General features: G+C 33.8%; 1 protein-coding gene across 2 annotated transcripts in view; it reads left to right on the top strand.

Moving 5' to 3' along the window:
• The first annotated feature begins 3,040 nt into the window (after positions 1-3,040).
• The window catches only part of Eip93F (Ecdysone-induced protein 93F), a 237,373-nt gene continuing 227,041 nt past the window's right edge, over positions 3,041-13,372 (top strand). The window contains exon 1 of one of the 2 annotated variants that reach the window (XM_070105744.1): positions 3,041-3,420. The gene's annotated coding sequence lies outside the window, so the exon portion shown is untranslated. Of the gene's footprint in view, positions 3,421-7,237; positions 7,836-13,372 lie in introns of those variants that run through there. The other variant, XM_014230386.3, reaches the window with a different exon arrangement.

Raw genomic sequence — 13,372 nt, forward strand, 5'->3', positions numbered from 1 at the left:
GCAGGTAAAATGATTTCTGGAAAAAAAACGGTATTGTCCAATTGGAATGGTCGGGTAATAGCCCCGACGTAAAATCAATTGAGAACCTCTGGATCGTTGTACAAAAGCGGGTACCTGAAAAAACCCGAAGAATAAAATTGATCTGGATAACATTATAATGGACACTTAGGACAACGGTATTTCTGAAGAATTGTCGCAAAATTTGGGTACATCAATGTCGAGACGTGTTAAAGCAGTAATAAAATAATTCAATTTGTTTTTAATGGATTCGTTGTAAGATCTTTTAATAAGGAAAAACTGACATTAAAACGTTCGTATGCTAAAAATAAATGAAGTATGAAAATATTGAAAACATTTATGAAGCGTATTGACTTGACTTTAGAATTTTGTATTAAAAACACAGTGGAATATTGAAACAATTTGATAAATTCTATAACATGTCAAAAAATGGAGTTTCCAGGCTGTCTGATTTTTTATGCACAGTACTGTATATTGGCTTAAAAGAAGCCTATTTTGAAGGCGTTAATGAAGATTTAGATTTGCACCAAACGCATCCACCTCTATCTAATCTAGAGATGAAGAACAAGTGTAGAAAGTTGTACCTTCCTTATGTTGAAAAAAATATATTAATTATATTGCAGCGGTTCAGTTCTGGTTTTCAGCGTCATGCTAAAGCATCACTTGTAACCTTCAATAAAAGTTCTCACAAAGGCTTCTCGCCTTAAACCGAAGTATGTTAGTATAAGACAATTAGATCAACTCCGATCCTTATATCTATCATCAGAAAGTTTAACAGTTATGAAAACATATTTAATTTCCTGCGAAGTAGCACGCTTCCTTGTTTATATCAATGAAGTATTATGTAGCTGATTCTAAATGACTTTAGAACCGACTAAAGTGCTAAATAGTTGTAATGACCAATGAATACCCTAAAAATTAAACCAATTTTTTACTCGCATTACACTTGTCTCAATAAGTTGAATCGGTAAATGATTCGTATTGCCTCTTGATGGTTTTTGATTGTTATAAGCGGTTTGAAAATAGTCGAAAATATGCTTGCTTGGTAGTGCCAGACTTATCTATTATATTAACAGTCAGGAAACCAAAGCATACAGCTTTGTTAAACTAACTGCGGTCGTCAACTGCCTCTTTGAATCATACCTAAAATTAATAAGCAGGTGACGATCACTGCACTTTTTTTTGATACCTTTGACAGGTTCCTAACCAAGAAAAAGTCGACCAATTATTTATGAATATTATTAAAAGCCGTAAAAGAGTTATTTTCTCTCTCACCAACAACAATTCCTAAGAACCGGCTAGACTGTTCGGCTTGAAAATTTCAGTAATTTTGAAAATACTTTTGATTTCTCTAGCCAATCTGAAATGTAAATTTGTTTACAAAAAAAACTAATTATTTTTTGGGAAGTCACCATTTTGTCAAAAATCAAAACTTTGACTAGTCCCTCGATCATTACCTGTACTCATCTATATTAACAATAAATTTTAATGACTTTTGGACTTGAGATCATTTTAAACAGAATAATAGTGTTCACCGCCAGACACCTTTTTCGCTTGTTTCATTTATTTATAATATGAAATGTCTCTTCAAAAAATAAAAGATAAAATAAAATGCACAAAATAGCACGTTTTTCCTAACTTACAAGCGTGATCTTGAGCTTTTTATGTCATATCAACTATTTAAATTAAATATGGTTTCATAATATCAATTAATATTACATTAATACGCTATCATAATTTCTCTTCACCAATATTGTAATTAAATTTTTTCGAACGGTGAAAAACCGGAAGTTTCTTAGCAGAACATGCAATTTAGTATGGGGAAGCTATTTGACATATTCGAGTGTCTGTGTATTTATAAACTTGTCATAAACTTGTCGAAAATACTGTTTACAAGTGTAATTTGCAACATTATTGCAAAGCTTTAGGCGCTTAAACATGCCAATTTACTATATTGTGGATCAAAAAAACAAACATTCGACTCTTCGTTTCGTCTACGATTTAACATTTTACGATACTTTATATACGGTAATGAATTTTGGTTACATTCTTACTTCTTAAGTAACCGTTCAGACAGACACTTAATTTATAAGACTTTTAATTATAAAGAAAATTTTATATTAATAAGTGTGGATAATTAGTTAATTGACTAAATTAAGATGAAGTAGTAAACGTAGGCTTCCAATAAAAATTGTATTGTTTTTTCTTGTATTTGTTATCGCCAGGAAAAAAGTGTAATTCGCAAATAATCAAACGGTACTTTCCCAAATTATTTCAACGAAAAATGCGATTTCTACCTAAAAAAGCTTCTAAATAATTGGCGATTAATCAGCGGCGTATTTTAGAGAGTGCATTTACTACCCTTAAACTGCAAACGGCAACAACAAGAATAACAGGCAGTTAGTGTCATTTTTATTGCATGTATGCTAGACTTAATTTGCATGACGCAAAAGGAAAAAAAGCAAAAAAAAATTAAAAATAATAAACAAAAAAACAACGAAAGGCCCAACGACAACTGCATCAAAATGGGAAATAAAAAAGTGAAACAGAAAAGCGCACAAAAGCGAGAAGTGAGAACAAAAGTGAGCGAGTCACTGCAACGGCAACGGCAACGCCAGCGACAATATCCCAAACCGTAAGCGCCGAAAACGGAGCCCCAAAAACAAATTGAGACTGAAATGCAGGCATGCAGCGTTGAAGGTTGACGCTTGGCGGACGACGACGACAAAATGCAACTGACGGCGGCGACTGTGGTGGTGTGCCAGGCGGGCTTGGCGTACGAGCGAGCAAGCGAACTTGCCGGCATGCCAAGCGTGTTTCAGATGCATTTTTCAGTCTGTTTGTTGTCTACGGTCGTCGTTAGTTGCTTGCAAACGCGTTCGCCGCTCAACACGAACGGGGGAACATAAAAAAGTGATGCGGTATGCAAATACTGTTCTACAAAAAAAAAAACAAAAAAAATTAAATTTTGTACAAAAAAACTTATTAAAAATTAATTATTATTTAAAAAAAAATATTTTAATTTATTTGCTGATAATTTTGCATTTGAAGTTTGCCATAGTTTTTGAAATTATTTTGAACAAAGAATTGCATTTAAGCGCTTCAAAACGCGTTCTTGGCAACGGCAACGGTGTGTGTGAATGCAACGCGGCCAGCAACGCGCTGCCGCAATAGCCGTCGAAGTGAGGTTGCCGCCGCGCCGGTGAACTGAAAAAGTGCATTCGCAATGCAATTGGCAAAAGAGTGAACTCAACTCACAAACACCAATAAACTGCGTGCGTGAGTGTGTGCGTCTGTAAGCGCGCTCACACTCCTATTTTCGCAACAAACAAACATGCACATGCAGTTACGAGTACAAAAACAAACAGCGCTTAATGTACGGATGACGGCGCGTCAAGTGTGGTGAGTTTTTTCGCAACGCAAATATTCTGAGCGCTCGTAGCCAAAGCGGTATTTGAGTGCTTTACATTGAGTGTATTTTATAACTGCTTTTTTGTTTACGATTTTGAGTGCAAATTAATTTTTAAATTGCATATGAGCTTAATAATCATATTTTTGGACATTTTTTTGAATTATTTATTTGGAAATTTTTTCTCGCCTTATTAAATTATTTTACTCCACAAGCTTTTCACTCACTAACCGCTTTTAGAGTTTTTATTACATCTTGTTTGTAATCTTGCGTGTCGCCTGCATTCATTGTTACTTTTGTGCTTGCTCTTACATGTATTTTGTTGGTGTTAGTGTTTTTCGACACATTTTTAAATTCTACGCCAATTTGACGTTGCAGCGGAGAGCGGCGTCAACTCATGGCAGCTAGCGTCAAGCACCAAATAGCCGACATCAGCTGGCATAGACAATCCACCAATGCCACTGCTGGCATTCATTCATTCTTATTTGCTCACCGCAGCGCTCATTATAAGGATTCTCTTCGCCATATTCTATAAACTCTTCGTTTGGCATATGCTTTGAGTTACAACTCGCAAGTGATTTGTTTGGCTCGTTAAACCGTCAGTCACGAGTTAACTCAATGTTTTGTTAGCAGTTGGCTGCCACAATGCATTTCATCTATAGTACAACATTACAAAAACAATGACCGGCTTTTGTTGTGCTACGAAATTTTGTGAAAAAAGTTTTTGGTCTAAGATGGTAGGATTTTCATTTATAGTATTCATAAGTTAACACTCTATTTGAGGTTAGAGTACTTGTGTGGGATTAAGTTGACCTTCAATTATAAGAAATGTTTTAACAAAAAGCCATAGCTCAAAAAAAAATATCTCGTAATAAAAATAACCATTTGACATAATATTTACAACAACTCTTGTAAATAATCCACCAATTTTGCGGTGTTCACGTCAGCTGTCAGCTGTCAACTGTCAATTGAATTTGTCTCTGTATTAAGCTAATTCTTAATGACGCATAAAAATCCAACAAATTACTCTCGAATATATTTCATTATTAATATTTTTATAGATTATTTAGTTTTTTTATTATTTATTAAAAACTAATGACAGTATACATTATCGTGATGAAACAACTAAGAGTTGTTTGAACATAATTCCGGCCCTTTCAAAAGAATAGCTGCAGGTAAATGACGTATATTATTTGTTGACAGTTTAACCCGGCGGAAGGAATTCATAGTATACCAAACCGCGATAATCAACTCACCTTACTTTTTGATCACAGTAATATATGCGAAATTATTACAACACTGTTAAGATTCTTCATAAAAAATGTTCTCTAACTAGTTTTAAGTTCTCAAAATAATGATATGTTAATCACGCCATCAACTCCATTGTTAAAGCGGCAACTGTCGTAAGAAACATAATCTTAGAGGTCCTCTTTCTAACTTTCTCTACCGCAGGAATCACCTCAGCATCATATTTTAATAAATAATCTGTAGATTGTAATTTCTAAATAATATTAATCATATGACATATCGGTATTACTTTAAAAAGTTTAAAATTTTATTACTATTACTAAAAGAAAGCTCAATTTGAATAAAATGCGTGCTTGTTATGTGTTGTTCTTATTATGTCAAACTCACTGACAGTCTTAGTCATATGATTGCTATTTAATGTTTAAAGTTATTTATGATAATACTTCGCAAAACTTAACAGTACTTTAACACATGACAACCGGTTCTTTTTTAAAACATTTTTTGTTATATAGTAGCGATATACTTGCATCGGTATTGCACTATGCTCATTTGAATGATTTTTTCATCATTGAATTTGACATAATGGAAGCCGCAGCAATATCGGCACGGTTTTCATGTTTTGTTTATAACTAAAATAATAAAGCCGCGCAATTAGAATATATTTTCACAAAAATATTTTTGTAGGTATGTACAATATGGAAGGTGCCTCCTAGTCTAAAAAATTTGTTGTTAGACACCTCTAAGAAAAGCTCTTCAAGTATAAGCTCATAATTTAATACTGTTAATTTAATTTTTAATAGTTATTTGACAGTTGATGTGTCAGGATGTGACTTTCGGCTATTGAAGAATTAAATTTTATTATCGAAACTGTTTTACATCGATAAAATATGTATACAATCTTTGCCCTCAACAACTTCGTGCTCTGGTGCTTTCCGCGTGATAAAAAATTATTATATTTTTATCTATTGTACTTTTCGACCTAATGTTTTTAATTATGTACATATTTATTAGGGTAGAGCGAAAAAAAATTTTATTTTGGCTGAGGGTAAAATCTGTAAATTAAAAAAAAGAAAATTTTTGGACAAAAAAAAATTTTTTTTTTAATTTTTTTCTCTTGTGCACTTGTCTCGCATTGGCAAAGCCGCGCATCAAGCATTTGGCCGTCCCACGGTATGAGACATTGAAAGAGGTATCATTATTGAGGCCATAGAGTCTGTCGAAATTCAGGTCAAGCGTAGGCATCCTAAGCGAAGACCAAGTCTCATAAACTATATAACGGCACTAAAACTGGTATCCAAACTCCAAACTGGTCTATGCGTGACGCATTAGCCTACCAGACTAACCTAAACTAACTAAATGTAGACCCGAAACTTACCGTTTCATTTTGTTTGAGCGATACAAGAGAGAAAACTTTGGATTTCTCTAAAAATAACTCTGTTACGTGATTTTTCGAAGAGGTCATTTTATTATGAACCAAATAGTTCAGCAATATAATTAATTTGGGAATGATAAAATAGGAGTAGGCTGACTACAAAATCGCTAAATACATTTATTTTGCTTTATTGGATAAATATTAAATACCATACTTGCTAAGCTATACTAAGTGGTGGAGTTTTGGACTTTTTTTAATTTCTAAGTGTGTACTTATGAAAACAGCAACTTAAAATTGTTAACTGTATAAGAATTACAAACATAGACAGAACACTCAAAAATCACCACCTGAAACCCCCGAATAGTCCAATTGGTCTATCGACTGCTTAGTACTAATACTTAAAAATATGGTAATAAAACAATGCAAAGCACTGTGCTCAGAGTAAACGGATTCTTTGATATGCTCTTAAAACTATCTTTCATGCCAATAACACTATTTGTGAGTATTATGATTCTCCTTATTGTCGTTAACTCTCTAGAAATTTTTCGCAATTTATTTGTGTTGTTGTCATGAATATTCATATGTTATTCGTAGTTATTGTAATGGAACGTGTGCTGGAACGAAGTGCAATACGTGTCCCTTACAAGCGCTAAGAGAATACCCACATACATACACCAGTGCATATGACAGCGTGCACACAGGTGAATGAGTGTGCGAGTAACCGAAAGCGAAAAAAATTCGCTACAAACACACATACCTGTACACAGCAGTGTCACCAATACTTATGCGCCACAATGTTCTATTTAGCTGCAATTGTCGTCGTCGTCGTTACCGTTGACGCTGGTGGTGGCGCTCACGTCGCCGTCGCTTTTGCAACAGGAATTTCCTTACCACAGCGCCAACTTCGTCAAGTCTGTGCTGCGCTTAACGTGCCTTTTCGCTGCTTTGCTGTAAAGCTGCGCACCGCTTCGGCTTCTCCGCTGTGTTCTAGCTGTTCCGTGTGCTTACATTGAACAACTGCAGACGCGTCGCTAGCAAATTTGCCATGTCAAACACAGACTTATACAATATATATGTACATATATGCGTGTGTGTGTATGGGTGTTTTTGCTCAATCACTCATTTTACTCGAGCCGTCTGTCTGTGTGGTTGGTGGCTCGAACTCCCGAGTCCATTTGTTGGCTATTGGCTCGTTTGTGCGCTCGCATGGATGCGCGAGTGGGACCCCGGCACAATTTGTTGGCGACTTTTGTTGTAAGTATTATAGAGCTAGACGGAGCGTCCGACATCGGCTCGGTGTCGTCTCGGTGTATGTTTTTGTTGACACAGTGGTCTCCGTCGTTGCGCGCGGTGTTAATGTGCGAAAAGGAAAAATATCAGTCATATATACATACATACCGATATATATATATATATATATATATATATTTACAATACATACAAACAAACATAGTTGCGTTGAAGTAAGTGCATTTGGTTGATGCGCTCCGGTTCCGGCAACCGTCGCGGCAACAACCAGGCTGCCAGCTAATAAACGATACGATTCGAACCGATCCGATGTGCTGTGCTTTTCCTGCTTCTTCGTTCGTTTTTGTAACAAAAAAATAAAAATAAATAAATCGACTGCAACTGCAACTGCACTTATGTACAATTGTTGTGCTTGTTCTTCGCCGTCGCCTGCCGCTCCTCCTGCGTCAGCTGTGCGTTATTGGTTTTTTTTTTGTCATTCGCTTCGATTTGATAGTGTGGCAAACGGTCAGCGCTGCTGTCGTCATCGTCCGCTAAAAGGTGCGTCTCTAACTTATGACAATACCAACAACAAAAACAAGAGCAAATCGTGAATATATATGTATGTACATATATACAAACATATGTATATATGGTATGTTAATTTATTTAAGGCAACAACAAACATTGTGAAATCGTAAAGAAAAAACAACAACAACAACAAATAAACCAATATTTAAGTTCAATAGTCGTTTAAATGCATGTGGCACCGTTATAAATGCCAAACAATTGCAGTGAATTTGCTTTTAATGCATCTAAATGCACATCAATCAATTTTTAAAGCCAACTGTGATGTCGTGTGCGAAGCTAAGTGTTCTAAATGCCGCATCTGTACATACATATGTAAACGCATATAATATTTTAGCGTACATATATACAATTTACTTATAATAAAACATAACAAATGCGAGTGAAATATTTCAAAACTCTTGTGAATTATTTAGTTATGTGTGGAGCTAGTGTTATTTAGCAACAACCAGCAAAAATCCTATATTTTAATTATTTGCAACGACTCCGAAAGTGTTTTATAAGACTTACAAGCAAGAAAAAGTATAGCGGTATGATTAAAAGTTAGTCACGCAATTTTTTTTTCACTCCGAAAATACTCCGAATTTTTTCAAACAGTTCGCGTCGTCTTCAACTAGCAACACATAGCAAAAAATAGTAAAATTTCAACAAGTATGATGTGCGCCAACGTATATAACGTTGAATTTTAGTGCTTTTAGTTTGAATAAAAAAAAAAAGTGTATAATTTAAGAATTGTAAAAAAAAAAATCCAAAAGTTAATATCGGAATGCGTGTTTTTGCAAAAGTGTAAATAGAATTTTGGTTAATATAATAAATTATAAATATAAAAATTATATAAGTTACATACGCTGTAATGTAATATAAACCATTTTTACTCACTCCGAAAAATTCGGAGTAATTTCGGAGTATAAAAACGTTTCATCAAGATGTTTAAACATTGAATTTAAAGAACTTGATGTTAAAATTAAATGTGAAATCATTAGAGTTCATGCCATGGAAACAATTTTCCGGCGATAAAATGTTGATACTTTTGTCTCCTTTTCCATAACTTTTACAAATATAATTTGCAAATAAAATTTCATAACATATACACTTTAGAGTAAAAGTAGCATTTCGTTGATATCTTAAAATATTATGTAAAGATAACAAGCCGAATGATAGTGCATAGTTATTGCGGCAAGTTGTTTTCATAATTGATATTTAAAAATTTAAAACAAGTATTCTGTACTTTTCATTTTTAAAAGAAGTTAAAATTTTTGTCTTAATTTCTTAAGAAATATGAATCATATGCACTTACATATGTTTTAACACATATATATACTTCTGTTGCTGCCGGCACGTGTACCAACCGGCAATAAAATTAATCTTAACACATATGTACATACATCTATGGTTATATGACCAGCGCATCAGTGAAGTGGAAAATTCCAATGCACAATAGCCAGAAGAATTGCACCATCCTATAGCCTTGCAGCTCAACTCATCTATATTAGCCATTGTTGAATTAGCCATGAACTTTTAGCACCGTTGCCAGTCAATTTCAAGGCTCCTTAAATTTTTTTCCACCGATATTTTGACTAAGTTTTATCTCTACCATAGGTCTACGCGAACAATGGGCTGCCTTTTGGAGCACAGAAAACATAATTTCGCCATTTTGGTTTCTGAATTTTTGCCACTAAATATGCGCGCTAGTTATCATTGCCGCTGAAAGCTATACAAATTTCAATGGCGTGAAAAATGTGGCCTGCAAATTGCCTTGAAAATCGGTTAGAATCGTGTTCGCCATAACCACAAACAAAGGCAACAACAAGAGGCAGCAACAACAACAACAAAAGCAACACCAACAACAGAAAATTGTAGAGCACAAAAAATAGACAGCTAGTGGAAAAAATAGCGAAAAGACAGCGCGCACGAACAGACACACACACACAAACATTGGCATGCAAAATAAATTTAGAATTCGCTGCGAAAATTGCACAAAAATTGCATTTATGAAATTTGACATTGAATTTTTTTAACGAATTAATTTTTTCGCTTTAGTTTTTTTTGTTACATTCGGCTTTGCTCGTGTGCCGATTGTTTTACAGCAGTGTTCGTGCTTTGAAAAAATTCTATAAAAAATACAACAAATATATTATATATAATTGCAGCTACAAAAAATGCATTTTTCGTAAATAATGACAGTAACAGCAACAACAACAGCAGAAGTAAAAAATCGCTCATATTCGCTCACTCATTTAATTGCATCGCTCTGCATTTGAGTGTATATATGTAAGTATATGTGTGGGTGTGTGTGTGTGTGCGTGTATTGGTGCATTGCTGTGGGTTGCAATGGCGCTCAACGCAACACTCGACGCGTTACTGGGTGGCGAGCTCAAGGGTGTGCGAGCGTTCATGTATTTGTATGTGTGTATGTGCATATCTTCAAGAGTGTGAGTGCACTTTGCGAGCGTTCTTTGGAGCGTTGACAATTCTATGAAAATGCGCTCAGTCTCTCTACCGGCTGGTGGTGGCAGCGCTATGTCAAAAGTTTTTGAATTTGCTTTAGCTAACTGTCTTTTGAGACGCTGACTTTGCACCTCACCACCGCAGCTTGACTAAATATATCGGCGCTGGTCTCTAATGCCAAATGCCGGTAAAATTTTAATGACAGCCTTGCCAGATGTTCGAATTGTTTTTTTTTCATTTGCTTTTGTGTGAGCTTTTGAGCTATTAAATTTGAAAACTTCACTTAATTAAGAAATAAAAAATTTTGGTACAAAATAATTGAAAATATAATAAAATTTTTAGTACAAAATTAATTTATTTTTTTTACAAATATATTTTAAAATATTAAATTTTTTATCTTAAGTTTTTGTGTAACTAAAAAAAGTTGTATGTAAATCCCACAAAATCGCATCACTCATTAACATAAGCACCATTGCAGGTCTCAAAATATTTTTTCCTTATTCCTTCATACTCTGCTTCGCATTGTAGGAAGCCATATGAAAGCCACTGGTGCGCCATGTTCTCTAGCTGTTCGTGTATTCTTGTCAATTGCTTTTTTAATTTTTCTTTCTTGTTGTTTTTACTTTTGGAGTTGTTTTTTTTTTTGTCTTTTTTGGCTTTGTTTTGTCTTTCTCCTGGTGGTTAAGTTGGACAATTTGCTCATATGCACGTGTGTGTGTGCTTGTGTGTGCTCTCCCCTGCTAATATGCTTGTGCGAAAATATTAAATAACAGAAAACAAAGGCTGACATATCAGTTCCGGCTTGGGATATGCTTAAGTTATAGGGTTAATGCCTTCGCCAGACTTGCTTAAATCACTTAAGTTTGGGTTAGGTCAGGTTGTTGAAATTTATTTTTTGACTGCATTTGCAATTTACATTCAAGTAGCTCGAAGGGACAGCAAAGGAAATTATTTGCTGTTGTTGTATATTTCTTTATTTTAGCCTTACTTCAAGTAAAGCTATTCTAGCCAGGTGTTTGGAGAAAATACTGAAGCTCTTTTATGACTTGAATTATGTAATTTGGAGTTTATATTTGAATTGCATAATATCAATATAGAGCCCATAAACATTTAGTATTTAAAATATCTGTTAAATTTTATTTAGCAAAAGTTCATAGTTTTTTAATGATATTTTGTTCAACAGATTTTATAATAAATATTTACATGCGTGAAAGCTATAATTTCTATAATTTCGATTGACAGCCTCTACTTGTTTCACCAGAATGACAATTTTCCGAGCTAAAATTGCCATAAAATGAAATTACCATACATCCATATTCAGTGCTTTGACTACGACTATCATTTAATCTGACCTAGTGGAAACCATGCATAATAAAGAAACGGTACAAATTAAGAAAACAAGAAAGAAACGTTAGCTTCGGTTGGGTCGAAGCTATGATACCCTTCACAAATAAAAATATTTTTTCATACAAGAACTTGATTTTGATCGGTCAGTTTATATGGCAGCTATATGCTATAGTGGTCCGATCTGAAAACAGTATATTAGAAGATTGTAGCGTTGACTTGGAGAATAATCCATGTCAAATTTCGTGAGGACGTCTTGTCAAAAAAAAAGTTTTCCATACAAAGAATTGATTTTGATCGGTCTGTTAGTATGGTAGCTATTTCTTACTAACCTAAACTTTCAAACGGTGACAAATTTTACTGAAAAGGCTCATAAATATGACACGACTGTAGCCAAATAAAAGGTTGCCCATATAAAATTGTTAGAAAATAGTAAATTAGTGAAATATCTGAAAATCTCTGCCAACAATTATTAAAAGTTATTTCGCCTCTTAGCTAAGCGCTTCTCTATATCATTGTTAATTATATGTGATCAAAAGGTATGGTAAATTTTTTTATAAAATGTAAAGTCTTTATTTATTTTTCCAAACCAATTTCATTTCCTTTAAAGTAATCCTCGTCCGATTAAACGTACTTTTGCCAAAGCTTTTTCCAGTCTTCGTAATAGTTTCTTTTTTCTGGTACCGGACGAATTTTTTAAATAGTCAGAAGTCGCATGGAGCTAAATCAAGCGAATGAGTTTTTGCGGAACGCTATGAGTCAAGTTTTTGGCAAAAAAGTCGCGAAGAACCAATGACAGTATGACATGGTGCATTATCGTGATGAAGAACGGCCCTTTCAGACGCATTACCCTTAAATAATATTCTTTGTTGATAGTTTGGCACGGCGGAAGGTATTCATAGTGCACCACACGGCAACAATCAACTCAGCTTACTTTTTGATCACAGTATTATATGATATATTCATTACAATTTTTAAAAGCGGCGCTTCAATTTAAGTTACTTTTGCATAAAAATAGTTAAGGCTGTAGTATATATAACATAAAGCTTCTATTGCTGATACAGTCTTCTACTTGTATTAATATGACAAGCATGAAACTTGAGATAGTTTCTAAGTCGATAAGAATTGTTTTTTTTATAAATAAAGTTAAACTATTATCTGAAAATGAATCTAATAAATAAGTAGTTTAATAATTGATTAAGTACTGATCATTATTTCCTGATATTTTCTAAACCCATGGCAACATAATCATATGGACATAATAAAACTAAGCTGACGTCATCGAACTGACAGATAACCTCTCTTATCTCGCTAATGTACGTGAGAGGTTAATTAGTGCGTTATTGTCGCTTAGAGTAAATATTGGCTGGGAAGAAATCAATATTCATGTCTCTCAAGCAAAACTTATGCAAGTTGACAAATTCCTAAGACTTAGCAATTAGCTACAGAAAATAAATAATATATAAAATACAAATTATATGCATATAATATTATATAATGTAATTATCGTAGAGGATATAACTAAATATACACTATGTACATATATGTTTTTTCGAAATTTCAACTGCCATCTTTTCTTTATAAATTAATGTTATTGCAACAATTTTAATCGTTTTTAATTTCAAATTATGTGGCAACCTCATAACTTTACATATTAGTACGAATTTACTAAAAATTATTCGTTTACTTCCTTTATTGCTTTTTACTATGTATGTATG

The sequence above is a fragment of the Bactrocera oleae genome, chromosome 2 (genome assembly GCF_042242935.1).
Source record: "Bactrocera oleae isolate idBacOlea1 chromosome 2, idBacOlea1, whole genome shotgun sequence".
NCBI classification, from domain to species: Eukaryota; Metazoa; Arthropoda; class Insecta; order Diptera; family Tephritidae; genus Bactrocera; species Bactrocera oleae.